Source organism: Pteronotus mesoamericanus, unplaced genomic scaffold, assembly GCF_021234165.1.
Source record: "Pteronotus mesoamericanus isolate MK-2021 breed Mesoamerican mustached bat unplaced genomic scaffold, CSHL_Meso_final contig_171, whole genome shotgun sequence".
Lineage (NCBI taxonomy): Eukaryota > Metazoa > Chordata > Mammalia > Chiroptera > Mormoopidae > Pteronotus > Pteronotus mesoamericanus.
Window position 1 is genome coordinate 1,397,742 of NW_026555070.1, and position 23,508 is coordinate 1,421,249.

The 23,508-nt window shown below is 46.8% G+C and overlaps 1 protein-coding gene across 5 annotated transcripts in view; it reads left to right on the forward strand.

Annotated features, from left to right (window-relative positions):
• Positions 1–19,334: 19,334 nt before the first annotated feature.
• Positions 19,335–23,508, forward strand: part of CNOT6 (CCR4-NOT transcription complex subunit 6) — a 55,861-nt gene continuing 51,687 nt past the window's right edge. For 3 of the 5 annotated variants that reach the window (XM_054566290.1, XM_054566295.1, XM_054566294.1), the window contains exon 1: positions 19,335–19,508. The gene's annotated coding sequence lies outside the window, so the exon portion shown is untranslated. Of the gene's footprint in view, positions 19,509–20,993; positions 21,365–23,508 lie in introns of those variants that run through there. The other 2 variants (XM_054566293.1, XM_054566292.1) reach the window with 2 other exon arrangements.

The window sequence follows — 23,508 nt, forward strand, 5'->3', positions numbered from 1 at the left end:
TCGATTCCCAGTCAGGGCACATGCCTGGGTTGCTGGCCAGGTCCCAAGCAGGGGGTACATGAGATACAATCATACATTGATATTTCTCTCCATCTCTTTGTCCCTTCCTTCCCCTCTCTAAAAATACATAAATAAAATCTTTAAAAAAAATTACAAAAGGAGAGCTTCTTCTTGTCCTACCATATCCTCCCACAGAATTCCAGAGCCATCTAGAATTTTTAAATTTCACAAGTAACTTCCTAAAAAATTTTCACATAAGGACACTTTCTCATTGTTTTTAGAGAGAGTGTAAGGGAGAGAGAAAAACCAATTGGTTACCTCTAGTATATGTCCAGATCCGTGATTGTATGCACCTGGAACAGAGATCGAACCTGCAACCCAGGCCTGGCCCTGACCTGGAATAGAACCCACAACCTTTCAGTCACAGGATAATGCTCAATCAACTGAGCCACACTGGCCAGGGCACAAGTAACTATTTTTTTAAAAGACACACAAAGTGAAATATAATTATAAAGTAACATCAGTGACAATATTATATATTAAAGGCCATTGAATACAGGCAAAGGAAAACTAAAAAGAACCATAGTCTCGTGAAACTCTAGAAAATAAAGACCGTTTTTAAAGATGAGCTAAGCATTCACTCCTAGAAAGAACATAATGAAATAAATGCCCAGAGAGTAGTAGGAGGAAATTAATAAAAATAAAAAATAAATCAACTACATAAGAAAAGAAGTAGCCCCAATTTAAAAAAACAAACTATTTTTAAAATGCCGATAAAATGGGCAAATTCAGACAAAGGTGTACGTAAGAGGAAAAAGCTAAAAACAGAAATAAGCAATAATAGGAGTAATAGACAAGATATGGTCATAATATATATTCCTATATATTAAAGTTGTAAAAATTCTGTTTAAGGTAGAGTACTGACTTCAACCATAGGATTTTACGCCCGTGAAATGCCGTGGGAACCACCACAAAGGGATGAGGAGAGGTAAATGCCCGCACACGACACAAATGGGGTGAACAGGGTGAGGGGAGAGCAATAAAATTCGGAAGCTGGAAAGCAGATATGAGCGTCATAGGTGACTGAGACTTCAGACAACAGGAGCTAAGCCAGGAGTGGGGATCGCTGAGAAAGCACATGAAGGCTCAGCCCCGAGCGCCTGCACCACAGCGCGGGCCACGCGTTCCTGCAGCAGCGGCAGCGGCGCAGTGAAGTTGGGCGCTCCAACTCCCACTCTAGAACCAGGACACCGTGGCGACACTCTCTGCCTGTAGCAGCAGCAGTAGTAAAGGCTTGGGGCGTCCTGGGCCCTGGGCCCTGCTCTACCACCACTAACAATGGCCTCGCTAGCAAAGCAGCAATGTGTCTGTGCCCTGGGCCCAATGGCACGAGGGGACCAGGCCCAGTGGCTGCTGTTCATCCTCCTCCCCTGCAAACAGGTCACGCAGAAAGAGCAGGAAAACCTTGAGAGTGCCTCCTGCCACTGCAGATGGCGCCATGGACACCAGGAGAATAAGGCCAACCAGAGTAGCACAGCAAGGGCTCGGAAAACTAAACTGTGGTCGGAATGAAAGTCTACACCTGATTCTCCAAGATGGCAGCTTAGGTAAACACACCTCGCCTCTGTGCACAACCACAGCAAAATTACAACCGAACTGTAGAACAACCATTGCTCAGAGCCATCAGAAATCAAGTTGAATGGAAGTCTGACAGCTAAGGAATTAAAGAAGAAACCACATCCAACCAGACTGGTAGGAGGGGTGGAGATGCAGAGATGCAGAACAGACTGGTCCACACCCACATGTGACAGGCAAAAATCGGAGGGCTCTCTCAGGAACCAGGGGTCCCAGCCCCACACCATGGCCCCCAGCCCAGGGTTCCAGTGCCAGGAAAATAAGTCTCTATAACTTCTGGCTATAAAAACCAGAGGGGATTGAGTCAGTGAAAGAAACTTTTGTAGTCCCAAGCAGTTCCTCTTAAAGGGCCTGTGCACAGACTTACTCAGACTCACTCACTCCTCTGAGCTCCTGCACTGGGGCTGCAGCTTGAAAGGCACCAGGGGCATATGCTGAAGAACTGAATCTTCTGGCATCAAGGCCAGAGCTGGAGGACAGCTTTCTCCCAGACAGAAAGGCAGGCAGAGGCCATTATTCCTTTTCTGAGCCCTCCCCACCAGAGCTGCAGGCACCATATCTGAGACTCCATCAACCTGGTTTGCACTGTTTGCCCCTCCCTGATGATTCCCTGAGACTCTGTTTGACCCAACTTACAGGTCCATCCTAGCTGTTAAGTGGCTTTCCCATACAAAGGAGTTGTCTTGGCTTATGCTTCTAAATTCTTTCTAAATTCTCTCAAACATTCAGCAGCTGGCCTCAGTGAGTCCCGTATCTCTGGTTAAGTGGTCCCAGATCTGGTACTAGCAGCAGCTGACTTTGCTTCACAGCTTGGCCATGTTTAGGCACCTCCAAACCCAGCACAAGTAGCAGCCATCTGCAGATCACTTTATATTTTATATTAAGTGGACCCAGATAGGACACAGGCAGTGGCTGACCTTGGCTTACACTCCCTGGGAAACCCCAGAGTCTGCACACACAGTGAACAGCTATAGACTGCACTGGAGTACCACCACCCAAGCACCTCCGCAAGTAACACACTCAAGGGCAGGCTCAGTGAGCACCAGAGCCCTGCTGAAGTAAGTTCTGATTTGTGGAGTAGGCCCCGGCTCAACTGATCCACCATGGAGGGCAGAGGTTGGTGGTCAGTGGTCACAACTAGTTCTTGCAGTTGACTGGCCTGGGTAAATCCCTTCCATTGACCTGCCAATGCAATCAAAGTTCAGCTCTAAGAGGAGGGTGTACTCAGCCCATGCAGTACCCAGCTTAGGTGACAGGGGAGGCTGTGCCCCTGGACCTTACAGGACACCTACTATATTAGGCCACGCTATCAAGACGTGGAGTCAAATCAGCTCTACCTAATACATAGAAACAAACACAGGGAGGCTGCCAAGGTGAGGAAACAAAGAAATAGGGCCCAAATGAAAGAACAGAACGCAACTCCAGGAAAAAAATCTAAACCAAATGGAGATAAGTGATCTGTCAGACACAAAGTTCAAAACACTGGTTATAAGGATATTCAAGGAAATAGTGAGGCCCTCAGCAGCATTAAAAAAAAACTCAGTCAGAAATGAAGAATACACTAATTGAAATAAGGAACAATTTACAGGAAAACAACAGTAGAGTGGATGAAGCCAAGAATCAAATCAATAATTTGGAACATAAGGAAGCAAAAATCAACCTATCAAAACAGCAAGAAGAAAAAAGAATCCAAAAAAAAGAACATAATGTAAAGAGCCTCTGGGGCAACTTCAAGTGTTTCAACATTCACATCACAGGGGTGCCAGAAGAAGAGGAAGAGCAAGATATTGGAAATCTATTTGAAGAAATTAAGAAAGAAAACTTCCCTAATTTGGCAAAGGAAATGGACATACAAGTCCAGCAAGCACAGAGTCCCAGAAAATATGGATGCAAAGAGGCCCACTCCAAGATACATCGTAATCAAAATGCCAAAGGTTAAAGATAAAGAGAGAATCTTAAAAGCAGCAGGAGAAAAGCAGTTAGTTACCTACAGGGTAATTCCCACAAGACTGTCAGCTGATTTCTCAAAAGAAACTTTGCAGGCTAGGAGGGATTGGCAAGAAATATTCAAAGTCATGAAAAGCAAGGACCTACATCCAAGATTATCCAGAAAAGCTATCATTTAGAATCGAAGGGCAGACAAACAGCTTCCCAAAGTAAAGATAAAGGAGTTCATCATCACCAAACCATTATTATATGAAATGTATATGAAAAGGGACTTATTTAAGAAAAAGAAGTTGTTCAAAACTATGAACAATAAAATGGCAATAAATACATATCTATCAACAATTGAACCTAAAATACAAACTAAGCAAACAAGCAGAACAGAAAGAGAAGCATAGATACAGAGAACGTTTTGAGGGTTGCCAGAAGGGGTGGGGTTCTGGGGGAATGGGTGAAAATGTGAAGGGATTAGGAAGGACAAATTGGTAGTTACAGAATAGTCATAGGGATACAAAGTACAGAATGGGAAAGGGAATAGCCAAAGAAATTATGCACATGACCCATGGACATGAACAATGGTGTGGGGAGTGCCCGAGGGATTGGGGGGTGCTGTGTGAAGAGAGGCAAAGGAGAAAATATTGGGACAACTGTAATTGCATAATCGATAAAATATAATTTAAGAAAACTAAGGTTCCCCAAAGCGGACAGAACCTGCATGCTGAGCTGGGTGACAGCCTGCTCACATAGACAACTGAAGTGGGGTTAAGGGTCCTTTCGCAGAACAGCTCAAATGGAAAGGTGCCAAAGTAAATTGCTTGTACTACCAAGAACCAAGCAAACCGCAATCTAAGTGAGAGAAGACAATCAACTGACATGAATCAGATGTTGGAACTGATGGAATTACCTGACAAGATTTTAAATAAGTGCATAAAAATGCTTGAACAAACAATTACAAATTCTCTTGAAACAAGAAAAAGAAGTAGGAAATCTCAGCAAAGGAGTTATAAACAAAAGAATCAAATGAAAATTATAGAGCTGAAGAATACTATACCCCAAATTTAACAATTCACTGGATAGTCTCAATAGTAGAGTGGAAATGACAGATGCTAGCATGAGTGAATTTGAAGACAGATTGATAGACTTTACTCAATATGATCATTAGATTAAAAATAAACTGACCAAAAAATAAAAATAAAAAACAGTGAACAGACTCATGGACCTGTGGGTCTATAATAAAGAAATGTCCCTGAAGTCCCAGAAGGAGAGGGAAAATCCATGTGAGACTGAAAGGTATTCAAAGAAATAATGGCTGAAAATTTCTCCAACTTGGTGAAAGATATAAACTTACATATCCAAGAAACAGAGAAAAACCCAAATCCACAGCAACACACAACATAATTAAATTTCTGAAAATTGAAAGCAAAGGGGAAAAGAATCCTAAAAATAGTTACAAAGGAACAGCAATTCAAATGACGGTGGAGCTTTCATTTGACACTATGGAGGCTGGAAGGAAGCGGCACAACGTTTTTCACCTGCTAAAAGAAAAACTGTTAGCTCTGAAGCATGAATCTGCTAAAGGGGAAATAAGGGTATTTTCAAATGAGGGACAACTAAGGGAATTTGTTGCTAGCGAACCTCTCCTTAAGAAGGGCTCAAGGACGCTCTCCGAAAACAAAACGATAATAGGAGGCAGAGCGCCTCAGAAACAAGGAAGGTCAATGAATGGGTAGAAAGAATTAAACGCAACAGGTTATCCTTCACCTCGGGGGTTTCCTTTATCATATTTTCAGGTTGAAGTAAAAGTTATAACACCACCTAATGTGATGTTCAGTGTATGTAGAGAAAATCCTTAAGGAAATTATATTTTACAGGTGGGAGAATAAAAGGATGTAAATTTAGGTAAGTGTTTTACACTTTACTCAATATAGTGAGCCATCCATACCAGGAGGTTATGATGAAGTTACTTACATATGTAATATCTAGAGCAAACTACTAAGAAAACTATACAATGTGATACACTCAAAAATTTTATTAATCAATGAAAATGGAACTCTAAAAAATGTTCAAGTAACTGATAGGCAAGAAAAAAGAAGCAGGGGAGAAAGTGAGGAGACAAGAAGAAAAACAATAAAGCAACACGCTTAGTACCAATATATCAATAATTGCTTTAAATGTAAATAGTCTATCAACTGAGAGTGAATTAAAAAAAATAATAACCCAACTGACTGTATATTATCTATAAAAAATTCACTTCAAACAAAATGACATAGGTAGGTTCAAATTAAAAATATAGAAAAATAGTACTGCTAAGCCAGATAGTTTCACTGGAGTATTTTACCAAACATTCAAAGCATTAATACCAATTTTACACGATCTGTTCCAGAGAATAGGAAAGGAAGGGCACTCCCAAATCATTTTACGCGCCTCTGTTGCTGACACCAAAACCAAACACAGCACAACAAAGAAGACTACAGACCAGTATCCCTTGTGAGCTTTGATGCAAAAATCCTAAAGAAAATGTTAACAAAACAAGTTCAAGAATGTATGGAAAGAATAATAACCAGGACAAAGTGGGATTTACTCCAGGTATGTAAATTCAGTTAGTTCATATTCCAGCTTTGTATTCCACAATATTTGAAAGTGAAAAAGGAAGACCATATGATTATCTCAACTTATGCAGGACAAGCATTTGACTAAATTCAGCAACCAAGCCATTCATGATAAAGATTCTCAGTGCACCTGGAAATAGAGAGGGGTTTCCTTAACCTCGTCAATGGCACACACAAAGCCTGCAGCTAACAGCGGGGTTAATGGCAAAGCCTGCTTTCCCTATCAGATTGAGAACTGGATGTTCTTACCACGTGAACGTGGTGAAAAGACAAGAAAAAGCAAGGACAAAAAGAAGACACATAGATTGGAAAGGAAGAAATTAAAATGCCTCTACTTGTGGACAACATGATTGTCTACACAGAAAATTCCAAGATATGTACTAAAAAAAAATCATTTAGAGCCAGTTAGTGAGTTCAATAGGGTGGCAGGATACAAAATTAGCACGCAAACATCGTTGTATTTCTGTATACTGACAGTGAATGAGTGGGCATCAAAATCAATCAAAACTACCATCTAAAAGCGCTCCAAAGAAATTAAATACTTAAGTGTAAGTCTAAGAAAACATGCACAAGATTTACATGATGAACTTTATAAAATGCTGATGAGAGAAATCAGTGAACTAAATAATTGGAGAGGCATACTGCTCCAAGATTTGAAGGACTCAATATACAAAAGATGTTAATTCTTCCCAAATTGATGGACAGGTTTACCACAAGTCCTACAAAAATTTCATAGATATAGAAAAGCTTATTCAAAAATGTATATGGGAAAGGGAAGGCCCTGCAATAGCCAAAACAATTTTTAAAAAGAAAAATAGAGCAGGAGTAATCGCTCCTCCAGATGTTACAGCTCTACTGATAGCTACGGGAATCAAATGAGTGTGATCCTGCCAGAAGGCAGCCACACAGGCCAGGGAACAGAGAGAGAATGAAGAAATGGTGCTACACAAATATGCTCAATTAATATTTGATGAAGGAACAGAGCAATTCAATGAAGAAGGGTCAGCCTCTTCATTAAATGGTGCTGGAGCAATTGGATACCCGTAGCAGAGTAAAAACCAAAAAACTGAACTAATCCTCCCATCTTGTACAAATTTTAACTCAAACTGGACCATGAGCTTCAATGTAAAACGTAAAGCTATGATACTTCTAGAAAAAATTAAGAGAGACTCTTCAGGACCTAAGATTATATGGAGAGTTCTTTTTAAAAACCAAAAACGTGATGCATAAAAAAAAAAAAAATCAGTTAATTGGACTTCATCAAATTAAAAACATTTCTCAACAATAGACCCTGTTAAAGATATAAAAGCACAAATTACATATGGGCAGAAAATGCTTGTTAATCACACATCTTAACAAAGGATTTGTACCTGGAATATACAAAGAACTTTGAAAACTCAACAATTAAAAAAAAATCCAGTTAGAAGATGGGTAAAATACATGCACAGACATTTCATCAGAGAATATATACAGATGACAAATAAGCAAATGCAAAGGTGCTCAGTATCACTAGCCATTAGAAAAATGCCCATTCAAGCCACAACGAGACATCTCTGCACACCTATCAGAATGGCCCAGGTAAGCAGTACTGATAACAGAAGTGCTAGCGAGGAGTGGAGGAACTGGATCGCTCTCACACTGCTGTGGCAACGTAAAATAATACAGTTTAATATAACATTTCTAAGTGCCGTCCTGACCCCGTTCTGAAGCCTTGGCTAGAGGCTGGTCAGCTCTCCTTCAGCAGCCAGTCAAGCCCATCTCGAAGCCCCTTCGTTACTGGGCGCTCACGCTGCTGCCCACTCTCCACCTGCCCTGATCACCCCAAGGCCGAGCACCGGGCGACCGAAAACAGCCCCGGTGCCCCAGAGCCCACTGAACAGACGAGGCCAGCCCGTCCTACGCTGCCTGCCCTGGCCCGCCGGTTCGTCCTGCGGAAACTGCGGTCGGTAACGGCGCTCACCCAACGGCTCCGCGCCCTCTGCCTCCTGACCCGCCCCGGTGCTTTCTGCGCGCAGTGCTGTGTTCTTCCCACCGAACTCGGAGTAGCAAGGCTATGAAAGTCTTTCCCATTTTTCTCTCTTGACCTCACCCAAGGTATGTATAGTGAAAACATACAGCCACTCTGGAAAATAGTTTGGCAGTTCCTTTTAAAACTAAAAATAAAGTTACCCTATGAACGAACAATTACACTCTTGGGCCTTTATCACAGAGAAATAAAAACTTACATTCATGGACAAGCTTGTACATGAATGTTGCAGCAGCTGTGTTCATAATAGCCCCAAACGAGCCCTGACTAGCGAAGCTCAGTTGGTTGGGCACTGTCCTGCAAAGAGAGGGGCTGCTGGTTTGATTCCTGTCAGGGCACATCCCTGGGTTGTGGGTTTGGTCCCAGGTTGGGGTATGTATGAGAGGCAACCAATCGATGTTTCCCTCTCACATCGATGTTTCTCAAACTCCCTTTCTCTTTCCTTTCCCCTCTCTCTAAAAAATAAATAAGTATATATTTTAAAACTATAATAGCCCCCAACTGGAAATACTCTATAGTCTTCCAGCTGATGAATGGTTAAATAAACTGTGGTATGTCCATACTGTAGAATACTATTCGGTGATAAAAAGGATGGTGTTCCTGAGACATGGAACAGCTCAGATAAGCCCAAGGAAATTATGCTGAGCCAGTCTCCAAGGACACATACTGTGTGATTCCATTTATGCAACATTTGTGAAGGAAATAATTATAGAGACGAGATTAGTGGGCAACCAGGGGCAGGGGAGGATGTGGCTACGAAGGGAGCATAAGCAAATCTTGAGGTGGTGATAGAGTTAACTTTTTTTTTGCCCTTGAAAGCTTTGCAGCTTTTATTTATTTTTTTCTTTTTTTGTATATTTTGATTATGGTATTACAGCTGTCCCTATTTTTCCCCCTTCTTCTCCTCTTCCCAGTACCCCCTTCCCTCCAGCATTCCTCCCTTTTAGATCACGTCCATGGGCATTGTGTGTAAGTTCTTTGGCTTCTCCATTTCTTACGCTATTTTTAACATCCCTCTGTGTATTCTTTACCTACAAATCTGTACTTCTTAATCCCTGTACCTCTCTCCCATTCTCCCCTTTACCCCTCCCAGCTGATAACCCTCCCAGGGTCTCCATATCTATGATTCTGTTCCTGTTCCAGTTGTTTGCTTAGTTTGTTTTGTTTTGTTTTATTTTGTTTTGTTTTAGATTCAGTTGTTGATGGCTGTGAATTTGTTGCCTTTTTAATGTTCATGGTTTTGATCTTCTTTTTCTCAAATAAGTCCCTTTAACATTTCATGTAATAAGGGCTTGGTGATGATGAATTCCTTCAGCTTTAGCTTATCTGGGAAGCACTGTATCTGCCCTTCCAGTCTAAATGATAGCTTTGCTGAGTAGAGTAATCTAGGTTGCAGGTCCTTGCTTTTCATCATTTTGAATACTTCTTGCCAGTCCATTCTTGCCTGCAACATTTCTTTTGGGAAATCAGCTGATAGTCTTACAAGAACTCCTTTGCAGGTAACTCTCTGTTTTTCTCTTGCTGCTTTTAAGATCCCCTTTTTATCTTTAACCTTTGGCATTTTAATTATGATGTGTCTTAGTGTGGTCCTCTTTGGGTCCAACTTGTTGACACTCTCTGCACTTCCTGGACTTGTATGTCTATTTCCTTTGCAAAATTAGGAAAGTTTTCTTTCATCATTTTTTCAAATAAGTTTTCAATTTCTTCCTCTTCCTCTTCTCCTATCATCTCTATGATTTGGATGTTGGCACGTTTCAAGATGTCCCAGAGGTTCCTAAGCCTATTCTCATTTTTAAAAGTTCTTCTTTCTGTTCTGGTTGAATGTTTATTTCTTCCTTATTTTCCAAATCATTGATTTGAATCCCACCTTCCTTCCCTTTACTGATGGTTTCTTGTGGATTTTTATTTATTTCACTTAGTGTAAACTTCATTTTTTTCCTTTATGATTTTGCCATGCTCAATGAGTTCTCTGAGCACCCTGATAACCAGTGTTTTGGACTCTGCATCTGATAGATTGCTCATCTCCATTTCATTTAGTTCTTTTTCTGGGGTGTTGTTCTGTTCTCTCATTTGGGCCATATTTCTTTGTCTCCTCAATTTAGCAGCCTCTTTGTGTTTGTTTCTGTGTATTAGAGCTGCTTTTACTCCTTTTCTCAGGAGCGTGGCCTAAGTAGAAAAGGCACCTGTTCTTTTCTTTGTGTGGGGCGGAGCCTTAGGTGATCTTCAGGGCGGGGCAGCCCACTGCACCTCTTTGCAGCTCTGTGTGTGGGGAGGGCTTGGAGAGAGGACAATGCTGCCTGGAGGCTTGTCTGGCACCTGCCCCATTTCCAGTCACTTCACCCACGTCCTGAAGCTGCTGCCCTGGCGGTGAAACCCAGAGTGGGTGGGTTTGCATACATTCTAAGTCCGTGTGGGGCCTTTAAGTGGCAAAAATCTAGTTGTTGCTTTCACCACCCCGACCTCACTGGTTTCTACAACCTGAGGTAACTGGGAATTTACCTTCCCGGTGCTGGAACCCTGGGCTGTGTGGTCTGGCCTCGGGATGGGGTTGCTCACTCCCAAGAGACCCCTCCTGATTTTTATCCAGGACACGTGATTGTGGGACCCTCTGTTCCGCCCCTGCTGCCACCTCTCTGCCCCACACCACCTTCCCGCCCCCCCCCCCGGGACTCCATTCCTCCTACCTGTCTGGACGAATGTGGCTTCTTTAAGTCCTTGGTTGTTGGACTTCCATACAGCTAGATTTTCTGATGGTTCTGGGTGTTACTAGTTTTGAGATATGATTGTAATTCTTTCTATGGTTGTGCAAAGAGGCAAAAGCTTGTCTACCTATGCCTCCCTCTTGACCGAAAGTTCCGTAGTTAATGCCTTGATTGTGCTAGGGGTTCCATGAAACTATATATGTGACAAAATTGCAGAGCCACACACACACATACATGTACAGTGCATGTATAACTTGTGAGATCTGAGTAAGTTCAACAGTTTGTACCCAATGTCAATTTTCTGATTTTGATATTGTGTTGCAATTATGCAGGAGTGAAGGGTACATAAAACCTCTCTGGACATTTCTTTGCAACTTCATGTGTATCTAAAATTATTTCAAAATGAAAAGTTATTATTTTAAAAAGGGGAAGAGGATTCTTAAGAAGGAAAAAAATGAAAAAAAAAATAACCTCTCAAAAGTCTCAGAAATTGGTATCAGCTACACAACAGCTGAAAACTGTACTTTTCTTTTTTTCTTTTTGAAAGTGTGGGGGAGGATAAAATGACAGGAGAAAGCTCTCTGACAGGAAATGAGACCCCAGATCCTAACCCCTCCACCCCTCTCAGCCAGGTGTCTGCCCTGCCCCAGCCCCCGCCCCCGCCCCAGGAGCTTGTTCTCTGCTGAGAGTACAGCGGAGGGTTTCTAGATGTTTCTTCCTACTCAGCTCGAAGGATGCTGGCAAGTGAAGGGAAATTGGGAGATTTGTTTTTATTCTGGAAGAAGAGTTACTCTGTAGTCCTGGTACAACTTACCCCTTTGGCCTCCTATATAGCTCCGGCCTTCAGGGAGCCTCACAGCTCAGAGGAGCCAGCAGCTCCTAAGGTGGTTTCTGTGGTTCGGTAACCTAGGCAGATACAAATAGCAGAGAAATAGGACAATTGCAGCCAACCAGCAAGCACAATCTACTTTAGAATGTGGGCGGAGGTAGATGTACAACAGCACCAGGCTCTCGCCTGTTTGGTTTTCCAGGAACACTGGGAGCTCCCTTCTCGGGAGGTAGAGTAAGCTATTGGTCAGCCCACCTGACGCCCTTTGTCCACTGGCTTCTATGGCTTTGTCCCTGCCTTTCCTCTCATGCTCACATGGGACTTAGAAATTAGAGCCCCTGCTTCCTCTTGTTGCGGGTTTGGGAGATTGAGTATTGCTTGGGGGGATAAGTAATTGTGGAATTGTAGGCCATGTTGGTGGTCCCTTTGACATTTCCCTCCCAGACCTACTCGGCTTCCGGTGTGTTCTCATCCTGCCGGTTTCAGGTGAAAGTACCCATAGCCAAACATTTTGCCTGGACGTCGTTTTTAAATTGTAATACTTGGGTCATTTGTCTTTGTTGTCTGTTCACTACCCGGTTTCACAAGTTAATGAACCTGAGGCCATTTTTGAAATAATCAGCCTAGTTAGAACAGCAGCCCGCTCAGTCTACGCTCTGCCAGCACGCTTTCAGTTCCTGCATGGCGGCTCACGCGTCTTATGTCCTGCCAAACGGTACCTTCATTCCGGAGGAACTCAGCCCGCAGCTGGCGTGTGCCCCTGTAATGGTGGGGCGGGGTGGGGGGCTCTGGCTGGATCACTGGGCAGAGGGGAGCGGGACCCCAGGAGCAGCACAGGAGGCCGCACAACTCCTCAGATGGGACAGCGGTTGGGAAGCGCCGAGGACCACGCCCGAGCAGCTGCCCCCGTGGCTGAGCAGGGCAGCACGTGTGAGAGAGGGAAACACCCTTCTACTGCTTCTGCCATGCCCAGGATTTGGGGTTAGACTGTATAAAGCAGAGAGCACAGAGTCACGGGGCTCTTAGTTCTCCCGTCTTTCCCAGCCGCTGGCGGGGAGGGGTCTTGAGCTCTTGGGTCCCCCGGGAGGCCGTGTGGCCCCTGGACCGCCTGGCCAGGGACACAGCAGGTGCCGGGCTGGTAGGGAGGAACCCCGGCCGCCTGGCCCTGGAAGCTGCATGGCCAGGTGACGAGGGCCACACTCCTTCCCTGCACGGGAAGCGCGGTCTTGCTGGCGACTGGTGCTGCCCTGCGTGGGTCCTGCCCAGCCAGGCACACAGGCGCGGCCGGAGGGCGGCAGCAGGAGGAAGAGGGCAGCGTGCCATGATTAGGGCGCCGGACGCACAGACTCTGAAAGGTGCCTGAAGCCAGACAGTGACTGGGAACCAGCTGAGCCACCTGTGTTTCCTAAAGGACGGTTGCCTTTGGTGGGAGAAGAGCTTCCTGGCGCAGCCTTGAACTGAGCTGGCAGAGGATGGCGGGGTGGTTTTCTTCGTGTGTCTTAGAGGAAATGGGCTTGGAGGCAGAAACCTGCCATTTTTCAAACTCTGTGGACTTTGAATAAAAAATTCCTTTCCCTTTCACCAAACTCTGCCTCCAGAGTTTTTGCCTGTTGTGGAGAGTGGTAGGGCCCCCACTGGTAGTTTTGTTATAATCTCTGCTCCATGGAGCGCTCAGGAAACAGGCTTCATTCAGTTCCCTCTCCTATTCTGCTATATAAGGCCCCTTTCCCATGGTCCAAATGGCATCACCATGCTTCCGGTCGGAGGGCAGAGGAAGGGCCAGGGTAAAGAAGCAGAGACGGGTGGAGGCCAGGAAGAGGAGGTGCCATCTATTGGGAGAGGTGCACATGAAGGTGCTGGGTAGGCAGAGGGTGGACCAGGGCGGAGATGGTTACCTCTTCAACAAAATTCCTGCTGTTCCTTCCGTTGTATATAGATTTGTTGCTGAGAAGCAGCAGCTCAGGCAGAATTAAGTTATTTACAAGTTTTTGGAACTCTTTGCCAAGCCTTCTTTGCATTTGGAAGGGACGGGTGACTAGCTCTTGCCAATGCAGGGTGAGGAGAAGTGTTAAGGGTGACGTCAGGCCGAGCCAGTTAAGAAGCACTTGTCCTTTCTGCCCATCTCTACCCCCCGCGCTGGGTGGGGAGAGGGCTCTACGGCCCAGCACTGGGGTTCTCGACACTTTCTTATGCCCTGAGCCCTCTCAGCAATCTGGTAAAGCTTATAGACCCCTGCTCCGAATAAAGTTGCTTAAAAGCATAAAATAAAATACACAGGATGACGAAGGAAACTATTTATATTTAAATAGCTACCAAAATATTTTAAGTATTATGATAATAACAATATTTATGCACTTAAATAGCATGTCAAATAATAAGATCTACTAGTGGGTGTAATATCTGACACAGTTTCAAAGTAGTAAATGAGTGATACTTCAGCCTTTTCTCTTAGGCTGAGAAAAATGCCCAGAAGGCAGAGGAGACGCCTGGGGGGAAGGGCATCCGTCCACGGACACTGGACCCTACTTGGGCGTCCTCCAGACAAACACCACCCACTGTGGTTTCCCGGGCGCCTGGAAGGCTCATGGACGATGTCAGTTTCTGAAAACTGTACAGGCCTCATGTTACCCGTCTCAAACAAGAGTCAACTTTCCCTACACTCTTTTTTAGGTCAATTTCCATAAGAAACATCCTTCAGATTCCCCTCCTAGTTAAGTGTCCTGTTCACATTCCAACATCCCCTATCCCATAAAAAGTAGCAAGGTAATAAAGCACTTTTTGCCCACGAGAGGTGATTAATCTGCCCATAGGCCTTAAATCAAACATCCCTAATGGCTACCCTACATTTGTACTTTCAGTCACAGGAGTCAGTCAGGATCCTTATCCACCGAGCATGTCTGCAGGTGTTTGATTTGTTTGTTTGGTTATTTAAAACCAAAGCATCATAGCCCTGGCTGGGTGGTGAGCTCGATTAGAGGGTTGTCCTGGGACTCTAAGGTTGTGGGTTTGATTCCCAGTCAGGACACATACAAGAAGCAACCAATGGATGCGTGGATGGATGGAACAACAAATGATGTTTCTCTCTCTTCCTCCCTTTCTTTCTGAAATCAATAGAGAAAACCCAAACAAACAACGAAGCATTGTAATCAATTCAAATCTTTGAGGGTGTGACTAGGGTGGGGCCAGGGATGACCCCTCCACTTTCTTCTTCATATCTTTCTGCTGTTTATTTTTAATTTTTTAAAGGCCAAAAATTGTTTTTAATTTTTTTCATTTATTGACGAGAGAGAGAGAGAGAGATGTGGATTTGTTGTTCCACTCATTTAGGCTTTCATCAGTGGATTCTGGCGTGTGCCTTGATGAGGGACTGCCCCAGACCAAGCCACACCTGAAGCTCATGGACTTTTTCTGGATTTTTATAGTGAATTGAGCCAACTAATTCCTTCCTTTTCTTTTTTTAAAGCTGTTTGGGATGGTTTTTCTATCAATTGCAGGATAACATAGTGAACCTAGAGACAAAGGACACCCTGGGAAGACCTGGCTAGGACCTGCAACTTCACCTCTTTGTAGAAAAACGGAGGCCTTGAGCCCAGAGAAGGGAAGGCAGATAGCTGGGGTGGGTCCATGTCCTTGGCACTGGGTAGAAGTGAGGGATCTTGGTCACCAGCTCCAGTCCCTGGCCAGCAAATCTGCACCCCAAGAGGAGGTATCAGACTATCAGAGCTGAGGGGCTCCGCAGAGTCCACAGTTGGGGCTCACCGAGCAGCCTGTAGCATGACTTCGCTGCCATGTGCTTTCCTCCTGGGAGACAATGCATGAAACTTCCACTGCAAGCATCCTGGTCATACAATGTCGTTGGGTTTGTCTTGCAAACAAACCTTAGAACCTGCTTCATTTGGCAGCCTCCTGTGCATTTTAGTTATTGTAGTCATTCCGAACAGCCCCACCCATCTCTAGGGACCATAGCAACTCCGGTTGCTGGACCCACACAGTTACATCCTACACTGCCCCTGGGTTTGAATTCTAGTGCCCCAGACATGGCTGAGAAATAGACACCACAGCAACGTTGACAGTCATGGCCACCACTCAGTCGTTAGTCTTCGTTATCCATCCGCCCATCTACTACCCAATACATCTACTGAGCAGCAAATTAGAAGCCCAACTCTGACTGAAGCAAAACTTGAACTTATTGGCTCGTGTAACTGGGATGGTTCACAGGCTAAAATGAAAACCCACTGAAATCAGGACTTTGGCACCTGGCACCAAGCCTTTGTCACCAAGGCAGTTTCTCTTCACCACCTCTCATCTCTCCACATGGTGGGGAAGGTGCACTGACTGCACCGCCTCATCCTGTCCTAGCTTAGCACCCAAGTGGGGCAAGAACTCTCTTCCTACACCTACGTAGCAATCCCAGGTTGGTTACAGGGTGCTCCTGACAGAGAAAGGAGCTGGGAAAGCCTGTGGGTGGAGAACACTCAGAAGCAATCCCAGTTGGCGGCATGGAGGCAACACGACTCAGATTTTAGCAGCTCACAGACTGGCCGGGGAGAGGACTGCAGGATCTGCTAAGTGCCGAGACGGCAGGAAAGGGGATGGGAGGCTGAGGAGACCGTGACCCACTGTGCCAGGGAAGCTTTTGCAGAGGAGGGGTGAGGTGGAATCTGCTTCCCTTCTTCTGCCCACCTTCAAATCTTCCGCTCTCAGTACATCTGGTTTGTGTGGGGCTGACCTCATATGTCGCTGCAGAGGTAGGGACGGGGCTCTGGCCAGGCCAGTGAGAGCTGCCCTGGGTTTTTGCTGCCTGGGATGATCAGGGAAGAAGTACTCTATGCAAGTGGAGAAGCTGGTAGAATCTAAGCCTGCCCGTGGCAGCGGCCATCCCCCCTGCCTGGTCACATAGCCTGTGAGAAGCAGCCAGCAGGGAGACGAGCACAGTAAAGGGTGGAAGAGTGAGATCAGTTCTTTTTATTTTTCAGTTACATTCCACATTATTCTGCATTAGTTTCAGATGGACAGCATAACGGTTAGACAATTACGTACTTTACAGAGTGGTCCCCCGATACGTCAAGCACCCACCTGGTCTCCTGCATAGTTATTATATTATTGACTGTATTCCCTATGCTGTCATTTACATCTCAGTGACTATTCCATAACTACCAATTTGTACTTTTTGATCCCTTCACCTTTTTCACCCAGCTCCCCACCACCTTCCCTTCTGTCAACCATCAGTCTGTTCTCTGTATCCATGAGTCTGTTTCTATTTCCATTGCTTATTTTATTCTTTAAATTCCACATACACATGAAATGATATGGTATTTGTCTCGTGAGATTGGTTCTTCATGGCATCTTATGATGCCCACAGTTTTCAGTTATGTGACATCTGAATACATAACTGACCTCTTTCCGCGTCAAGTCTACTTGAGTTGCGGTTCTATACCTTGCAATAGGAGGTCTTGCATGACATGAGGAGTATGTTGATCTGGATCTGGAAAGCTAGGAGTCATTTGCTGGAATTTTCTTCAGATATTTAGGAAGAACAGGACATGCACAGGCAGGGCCACCATTGGTACCCTCCTTGTGGCCACCCCCAATCTACCCAGATGACCCCAAATCAGCCTGCCCCACACTGAGGTGCATGCAGCTCCTGCATTGCTCCTGTCCTCTCCTCTTGAATCTGGACTCTGCTTTGATGCTATGATTGACAGCCTCTGGAAGTGACATTCTTTGGAAGGCTTGGAAGCTTCTACTTCCTCCCTCATGAAGCCCTGGGTTACCAGGTAAGATGTACAGGATCACCTGCTGGAAGGAGAATCCACAAATAAAAGTGGAGTATGAGATGCGGCACAGAGAGAGGTCTCACAGACACCCAACCGCCAACCGCCATCTCACCAGAGGCATGAGAGACCCCAAACAAGACCAGCAGGACTGTCTAGCTGGGCGCCAGAATCGTAGATGTAGTAAACTTGTTTCATGCCGCTAGGTTTTCTGATATGCAGAGGAACTGCCCCTCTTCCAATTACAAAAAGTAGCTTCTTCTGGGCAGATGAATTACAAAAAGAAACCCCTCTCCAGGCTGGAGCACAGGTTGCCTGGACACCGCACTCCCAAGGGGGCAGAGGCCCAGCTGGAGGTCCAGCACCAGCGATACAGCTCCAGGGCTCAATCGCCTGGGGGCGGGGCATGTGGAGCGGTGCCCACAGGCAGCTGTCAGTCTGTACTTTCTCTGGTCAGCCCCTTATCCCTGCTGGGCTTTCCGTGCTGCCCTGCTCTCACCCAGTGTCCTGTAGCACTGGAGGACTGGGCTGTCGTGTTGATTTTTTGGCAAATGGCAGGCAATGACCATGCTAGGACCATGCTGGGGAGAAACAAGCACTGAACACAGGGAGCTTTGGTCCCTCAATCTTTTCCTTGCCCTTCAAGGCCTCCATGGTGGCAAAAGCCACTCATTTCCCACTAACTCTAGCCCGACAGCCTTCAGTCCGGGGCGGTGTCACTTTATTGCTGTTGTTAATTACTGGAACCGGTTCACTCTCATTTCTTCAGGGTTGACATTTCAGGAAGGAGGCCAGCCTGGTTTGCCATGCAGCTGAGCAGACAGACGGCTACTCCTTCTCCTTTGGGCTGTGCCTGTCCTCAGGTATCTCAAAAGGGTTTCAAATCTGGTGGGTGTTCCTCTTGCCCTAGACTGCGAGCTTGATCGGGGTAGGGTGGGGCTTGATTCATCTCCCAGCCCTGGCCAGAGTCCACTGAGGGACTCGCACCATCATCAGCCAGCCCTTCCTCTGCGCACCTTCAGTCACGCACCTGAGTAGGACACTTGTCACTCTCGCTTGGATCTGCCAAAACTGTCCCTTAATTTATGGGGCCGAATGACTATTAATGGACCGACAGGGGCCAATAAGTAAGTTTTTCTGCATTCCTGAGGCTAGAAGAATCAAGCAACTGTCGACAACTGAATGTCTGGTCTTTAATGCAAATTAAGATACTGTCTAAGGTCAAAAGTCTGAGAGTTGGTCCGCGTTTCCACAGGATTGGCAGGCAAAACGAAGGGGAGGAAAGCCAAGGAAAAAGAGGGAAGAGATGAGGCAAAAGTGAATAGCTGAACACACATAAAAGAGAGCGGGATGCAAAAACAGAGCGTTGAGAAGCGGAGGAAAGAGAAAAGACTGGCAGGACCGGAGCCAGGAAGGCGGGAAGCTGAGCGGAGGGCGGGTCGAGAGCACGCCGGGCCCGCTCACTACCCCAGCGCGGGGGACAGAGGGCGGAGCTTGGGGACGCGGCGTGCGGGGCGCGACCCCCGGCGCCGACTGGTCGCGCCCGGCGGCGGCGACCAATGGGAGGCCGGGATGTTGGAAGGGCGGCGGCGGCGGGGGGAGCGCTAGCTGGCTGGGGGACGGCGGCCGCCGCCATGATGCTTGTTTGCTTTCAATGAAAGCGAGGGGGGCGCGGAGGAGGAGGCGGCGGCGTCGGTGGCGGCGGCGTCGGCGGCGCGGAGGCGAAGGCGGCGGCGGGTGCAGCGAGGGGGGCGAGGCCGGCGGTCGAGAGGGCGGGAGGGCGTAGCGGCGGCCCGCCGGAGCGGCTGAGGCGGGCGACTGAGGAGGTGGCGCTCGGAGGGGGAACAAAGAGCGGCGGCTGAGGCGACGCGGAGCGGCGGCGGCGCTGCAGCAGCGGGCGGGACTGGTATGGTGGTTCCACAGGTCAGACCCCGCTGCACTCACAGGGAGGAGGCGGCAGCGGCGGAGGCGGGCGGCGCACCCCGAGAGGTGAGCGAGCCGGCCCGAGGCCCGCCGGGCTGCTCCCGCACTGGCCGCGCACGGGCCCCACTCGGCCGTGTCCCCGGGGCGCGCGGGGCGAGGGCGGCTTGCGCTTGGCGGGCGGCGGGCCCGCAGCCGGGCCGAGCAGGCGGCTGTTGAGTGGCCCCACGACGCGCCGGGGTCGCCATCCCGCCGCGCCCGCCGGGGAAGGGGGAGGCGCCGGGGGCGGGCTGGGGGGCGCCTTGGGCCTCGGACGCGCCGGGTCACCCGGCGGAGGCGAGTCTGTGTCCGGGACTCGCGGCCGGGACGGGGGTCAGCGTGGAGGCGTGGCTGTGTGGGTTTGCGCGCCGCGGAGTGTGGGACTCGGTAGTCACCGCAAAGCGGGAAACCCACTGTTTACCCCTCCCCCCAAGTGTTTAAAATTCAGTTTAACGCCGATTTTTGGGGGGCGGGGTGGCATGGTAAAAGAAGTGCTTAGCACCGAATGCAGTGGTGTTGCTAAGGCCTCGTCGAGGGTCCTAATTAGTTAAAGCAGTTTTCTCCGGTAACCGGGTCACATCTGTGTTTTCCTGAACGCCAGTCGTTTGTTTTCTCTGGAGGCGCTTCTCCCCGACCCCGGGCCGCCGCCGCCGCCCTGCCGGGGGCCCGCGGGCCGACCCCGGTCGCCGCCTGGTTAACTGCTGGGCAGGCGGCCGCTTCGCGAACGGCGCCTCGCTGGACCCGCCTGGCTTCAGCCCGGCGCTGCGCTGGCGTCGCTTCAATCATCTGCTTGACTTTGAGTTTCCATAGTTACCTGCTTGCCAGGTGGCGGTCCCAGTAGTTGCGGTGCGAACCTCCGTGCTTCCCCTTTTCTGGGAGCCTCGTTTTGGAGCGGCTGAGAGGGAACAGGAGCAAGTGAGAAGGGAAATGGCTTGTCGTGGCACGTCGCGTTCTCCCCAGGCCCCGGACGGGGATTTGCCGTTCCAGTTTTCCAGGCTGTGAGAGCGCGCGAGGCCATTGGTCAAAAGATTTTGAAGATTTTTTTTTTTGTAATTGCTGTCGGCAGTTAGAGTCTTTAGAATGTATGACTTAGAGTAAAAATGGCTTAATATTTTTTGACCAGTGATCTAGTCCAGTTAACTTTGCTTTAAACAAAATATTTGAGCGGCTGCTGGTGAGGAAGCCGAGACCTCGGAAAGGTAAAATGACTCGCCCGAACACGCTGCAGCCAGGAGGGAAGGACCGGGGCGGGGGCGGGGGGCGCCGGGAGCCCTGCGGTGGTTGTGGTTGGCGTTGCCGTTCGGGGCGGGGGGCAGAGAGTGTTTTGGTAGATGGATTGATTGACTGGCTTTAAAGAGAGAAACGTCGATTTGTGGTTCCACTTATTGGTACATTCCTTGGTCGCCTCTTGTGCCCTGACTGGCCACCGAACCTGCTACCTTGGTGTGTGGGGGCAGCGCTCTAACCAACTGAACTACCCGGCCAGGACAAAGGGCATTGTAATGGGTAGAAGTTATTTGAGGTAGTTGACTCTGGTTACATCTCAGTAGATGAACAAGGCACTTAATGAAACGGTCAAAAACAGGGATGGGACAAAAGACAAATTTTCTTACGAAACTCAGAAGATTTGCTCTGAAAGCCAGTGTTTGCACAGTTTCGAGTGTCTAGATCAGTAGTAATGTAGATGATAAAGGTCTTTTGAGGGCCTATTTGATTTGTAAGTGTTTTGGGGTTTCTTGAATTTGGTGGCAAAGGACAATTATTGGGAAATTTCAGACTATTTTCTTTTCCGCAGACATGAAGGTGTTTACAGAACTTGGTCCTGACTACAAATAAAGGCATTGGAAGACTAACTGCTATGCCTGTGGCCTGTAAATCCGCGTTTGGTCAGTGCTAGGACCTGCTCTGCCCATGCTGGCCTTCGCGTAATTAAAGCGTCAACCTTTCCCGGGCCGGGCCGCGGAGAGGGCGGGCGCGCGGCGGCCCCGCGCTGCAGTCTGGGGCTGTGCGGAGGGCGGGGACCAGGAGTTGTTCAGCACACTTGCCACGTTCCCGTGTGCGAGGTTCGCTGGTAGGGAAGCTCTGCCCTGCTCTTACAATGTTTATCACTTTGGGAAAGTCCAAGTAGGTTCCGCTAAGCACATATTTTAGTGGAGGGAAGACTTGGATTTGTGGATATGTAATGCTACTATTTACACTTTTGTGATTGGAACTTAATGCTGGAAAAATGTTCCAATTTTAATTTTCAAATCCTTAGCTTCCATGAATTCTTTTACTGATGTACTGTTTTATTTAACCTGCCACTCACTTTAGGAGGGTAGCCATTTTATGACAAAGTGTGATTAGTAAAACACTATGTGAAATTTAAAAATGCTAAATGAATTAAACTGTAAAACTTACTGTATGCATAGCCTGTGTGCATTAGAGTACAATGGAATGCACTGCATTTTGGTATTTTAATCAGAGGAGGAGGATATTTGCAGCCAAGATGGGGACTCATTGAGGCTCCCTTAACTTTGCCCTTCTCTGGGCTTCACCTCTCCCTAATAATACCTTTTTATCTTCGTGATAAGTTACATAGGAAGGAATAGTTTAGGCAGGACTGATACTCAGGTTTTTTTGCCTTGCAATTTATAGGCCTAGTAGGTGTACAAAGTTCTGTAGGAGAGGAATGAATGATTAAATTTGTGGAAGGTGTACAAGCAGTTTACAGAAAATGACACAGAAAAAATATTTGTCAAACTGGGGAGGGGAGGCCATTTCAAGCAGAAGGAATGGTGAGTGCACAGAGGCGCCACGCGTTGGGGTGAGGCCAGTCAGTGGTCAGGTGTTGCTAGAGTGTGGAGAGAGGCTAGAGATGAACCTGCAAAGGTGTGTCCAACCTAGATTTTGAAGGGCCTTACTGGCTAAGCTAACAGTAAGGTTTATATCTTTATCCTATAGCACAGGAGGGAGCCAAAATATTTTTATTAGGGGAATAAGGTGATTTAGAGGTCACTTTGGCATTAGTATGGAGGATCGTGTGGAGGCCCTACATATAAAAACTCACATTTGAGATAGTATGGAGTTAATGACTCTGAATCTGTTTTTAACTTGGGTGTAGTGTCTTGTGGTCCCTCTTATCGTAGGCTTCTATCCAGTTGCTCTGTGATACAGAGGAATTTAAAATAAAAATGCCAGGATGTTTTGGAAGAAGTTAAAAGCAGTCAAAGCAGTGACACCCATGGAATGGTACACATGCAGGTTCAGGTGTTGAGACCTTTTCTTCTGAGTTAGGCTTAGGCAGGCTGTTGCCTTAAGGTGGAAAAAAATCAACCCTCTGCTCACCAGGAGGGAGAGCTACCAAGCTTAAATGTTATGATTACGCCCATAGTCTGTTGGGATATGGGCTGTAAACATTTTGTGAAATCGGGGGTGGGGCAGGGCAGATTTTTCTTTCCAGTAAATTACTGGAATTAAAATACCAAAACTTCCTTAAAGCCCAAGAACTCTGTATGGTCAAATTTGCTTTAAAGCAACATAGGTTCCTAAATACCATTACGGTATGCAAAACTTCAGTAAAAACTACAGGTCTTATGAGGGAAAATGGGATTGGGGCCCAGCACTCCCAACAACTTCGTCAGTGACTTATTTTCAAAAAGGGAACCTAATAAAAATGGTAGCACAGTGTCACATGTTAAATAGTTAAACAGTATATAAATACTGCAATAAATGTGGCACTTTCCCTTGGAAAAGACCTGGTTTGCTTGTGGAAATGGTCATAAGAATGGTTGCTGCTTATGAGTTACTGCAAAGTGGTAGAAGTTTACCTGACTTCAGATGGAATGTTGTATCAACAGATATGGGTAAGCATGTCTCATAACACATACATGCACAAAAACACAGTGAACTGATATAGTTTGTAGGTGTTTGAGGTCTCTGTTTTGTGTGCAACCACAGCCAAGTTCTTTGGGTTCACAGACAAGTAATTGGGAGCTCTGTGCAGATTCCCTGATTTTATCAATCACGTTGGAACAAATTCACAGTTTCA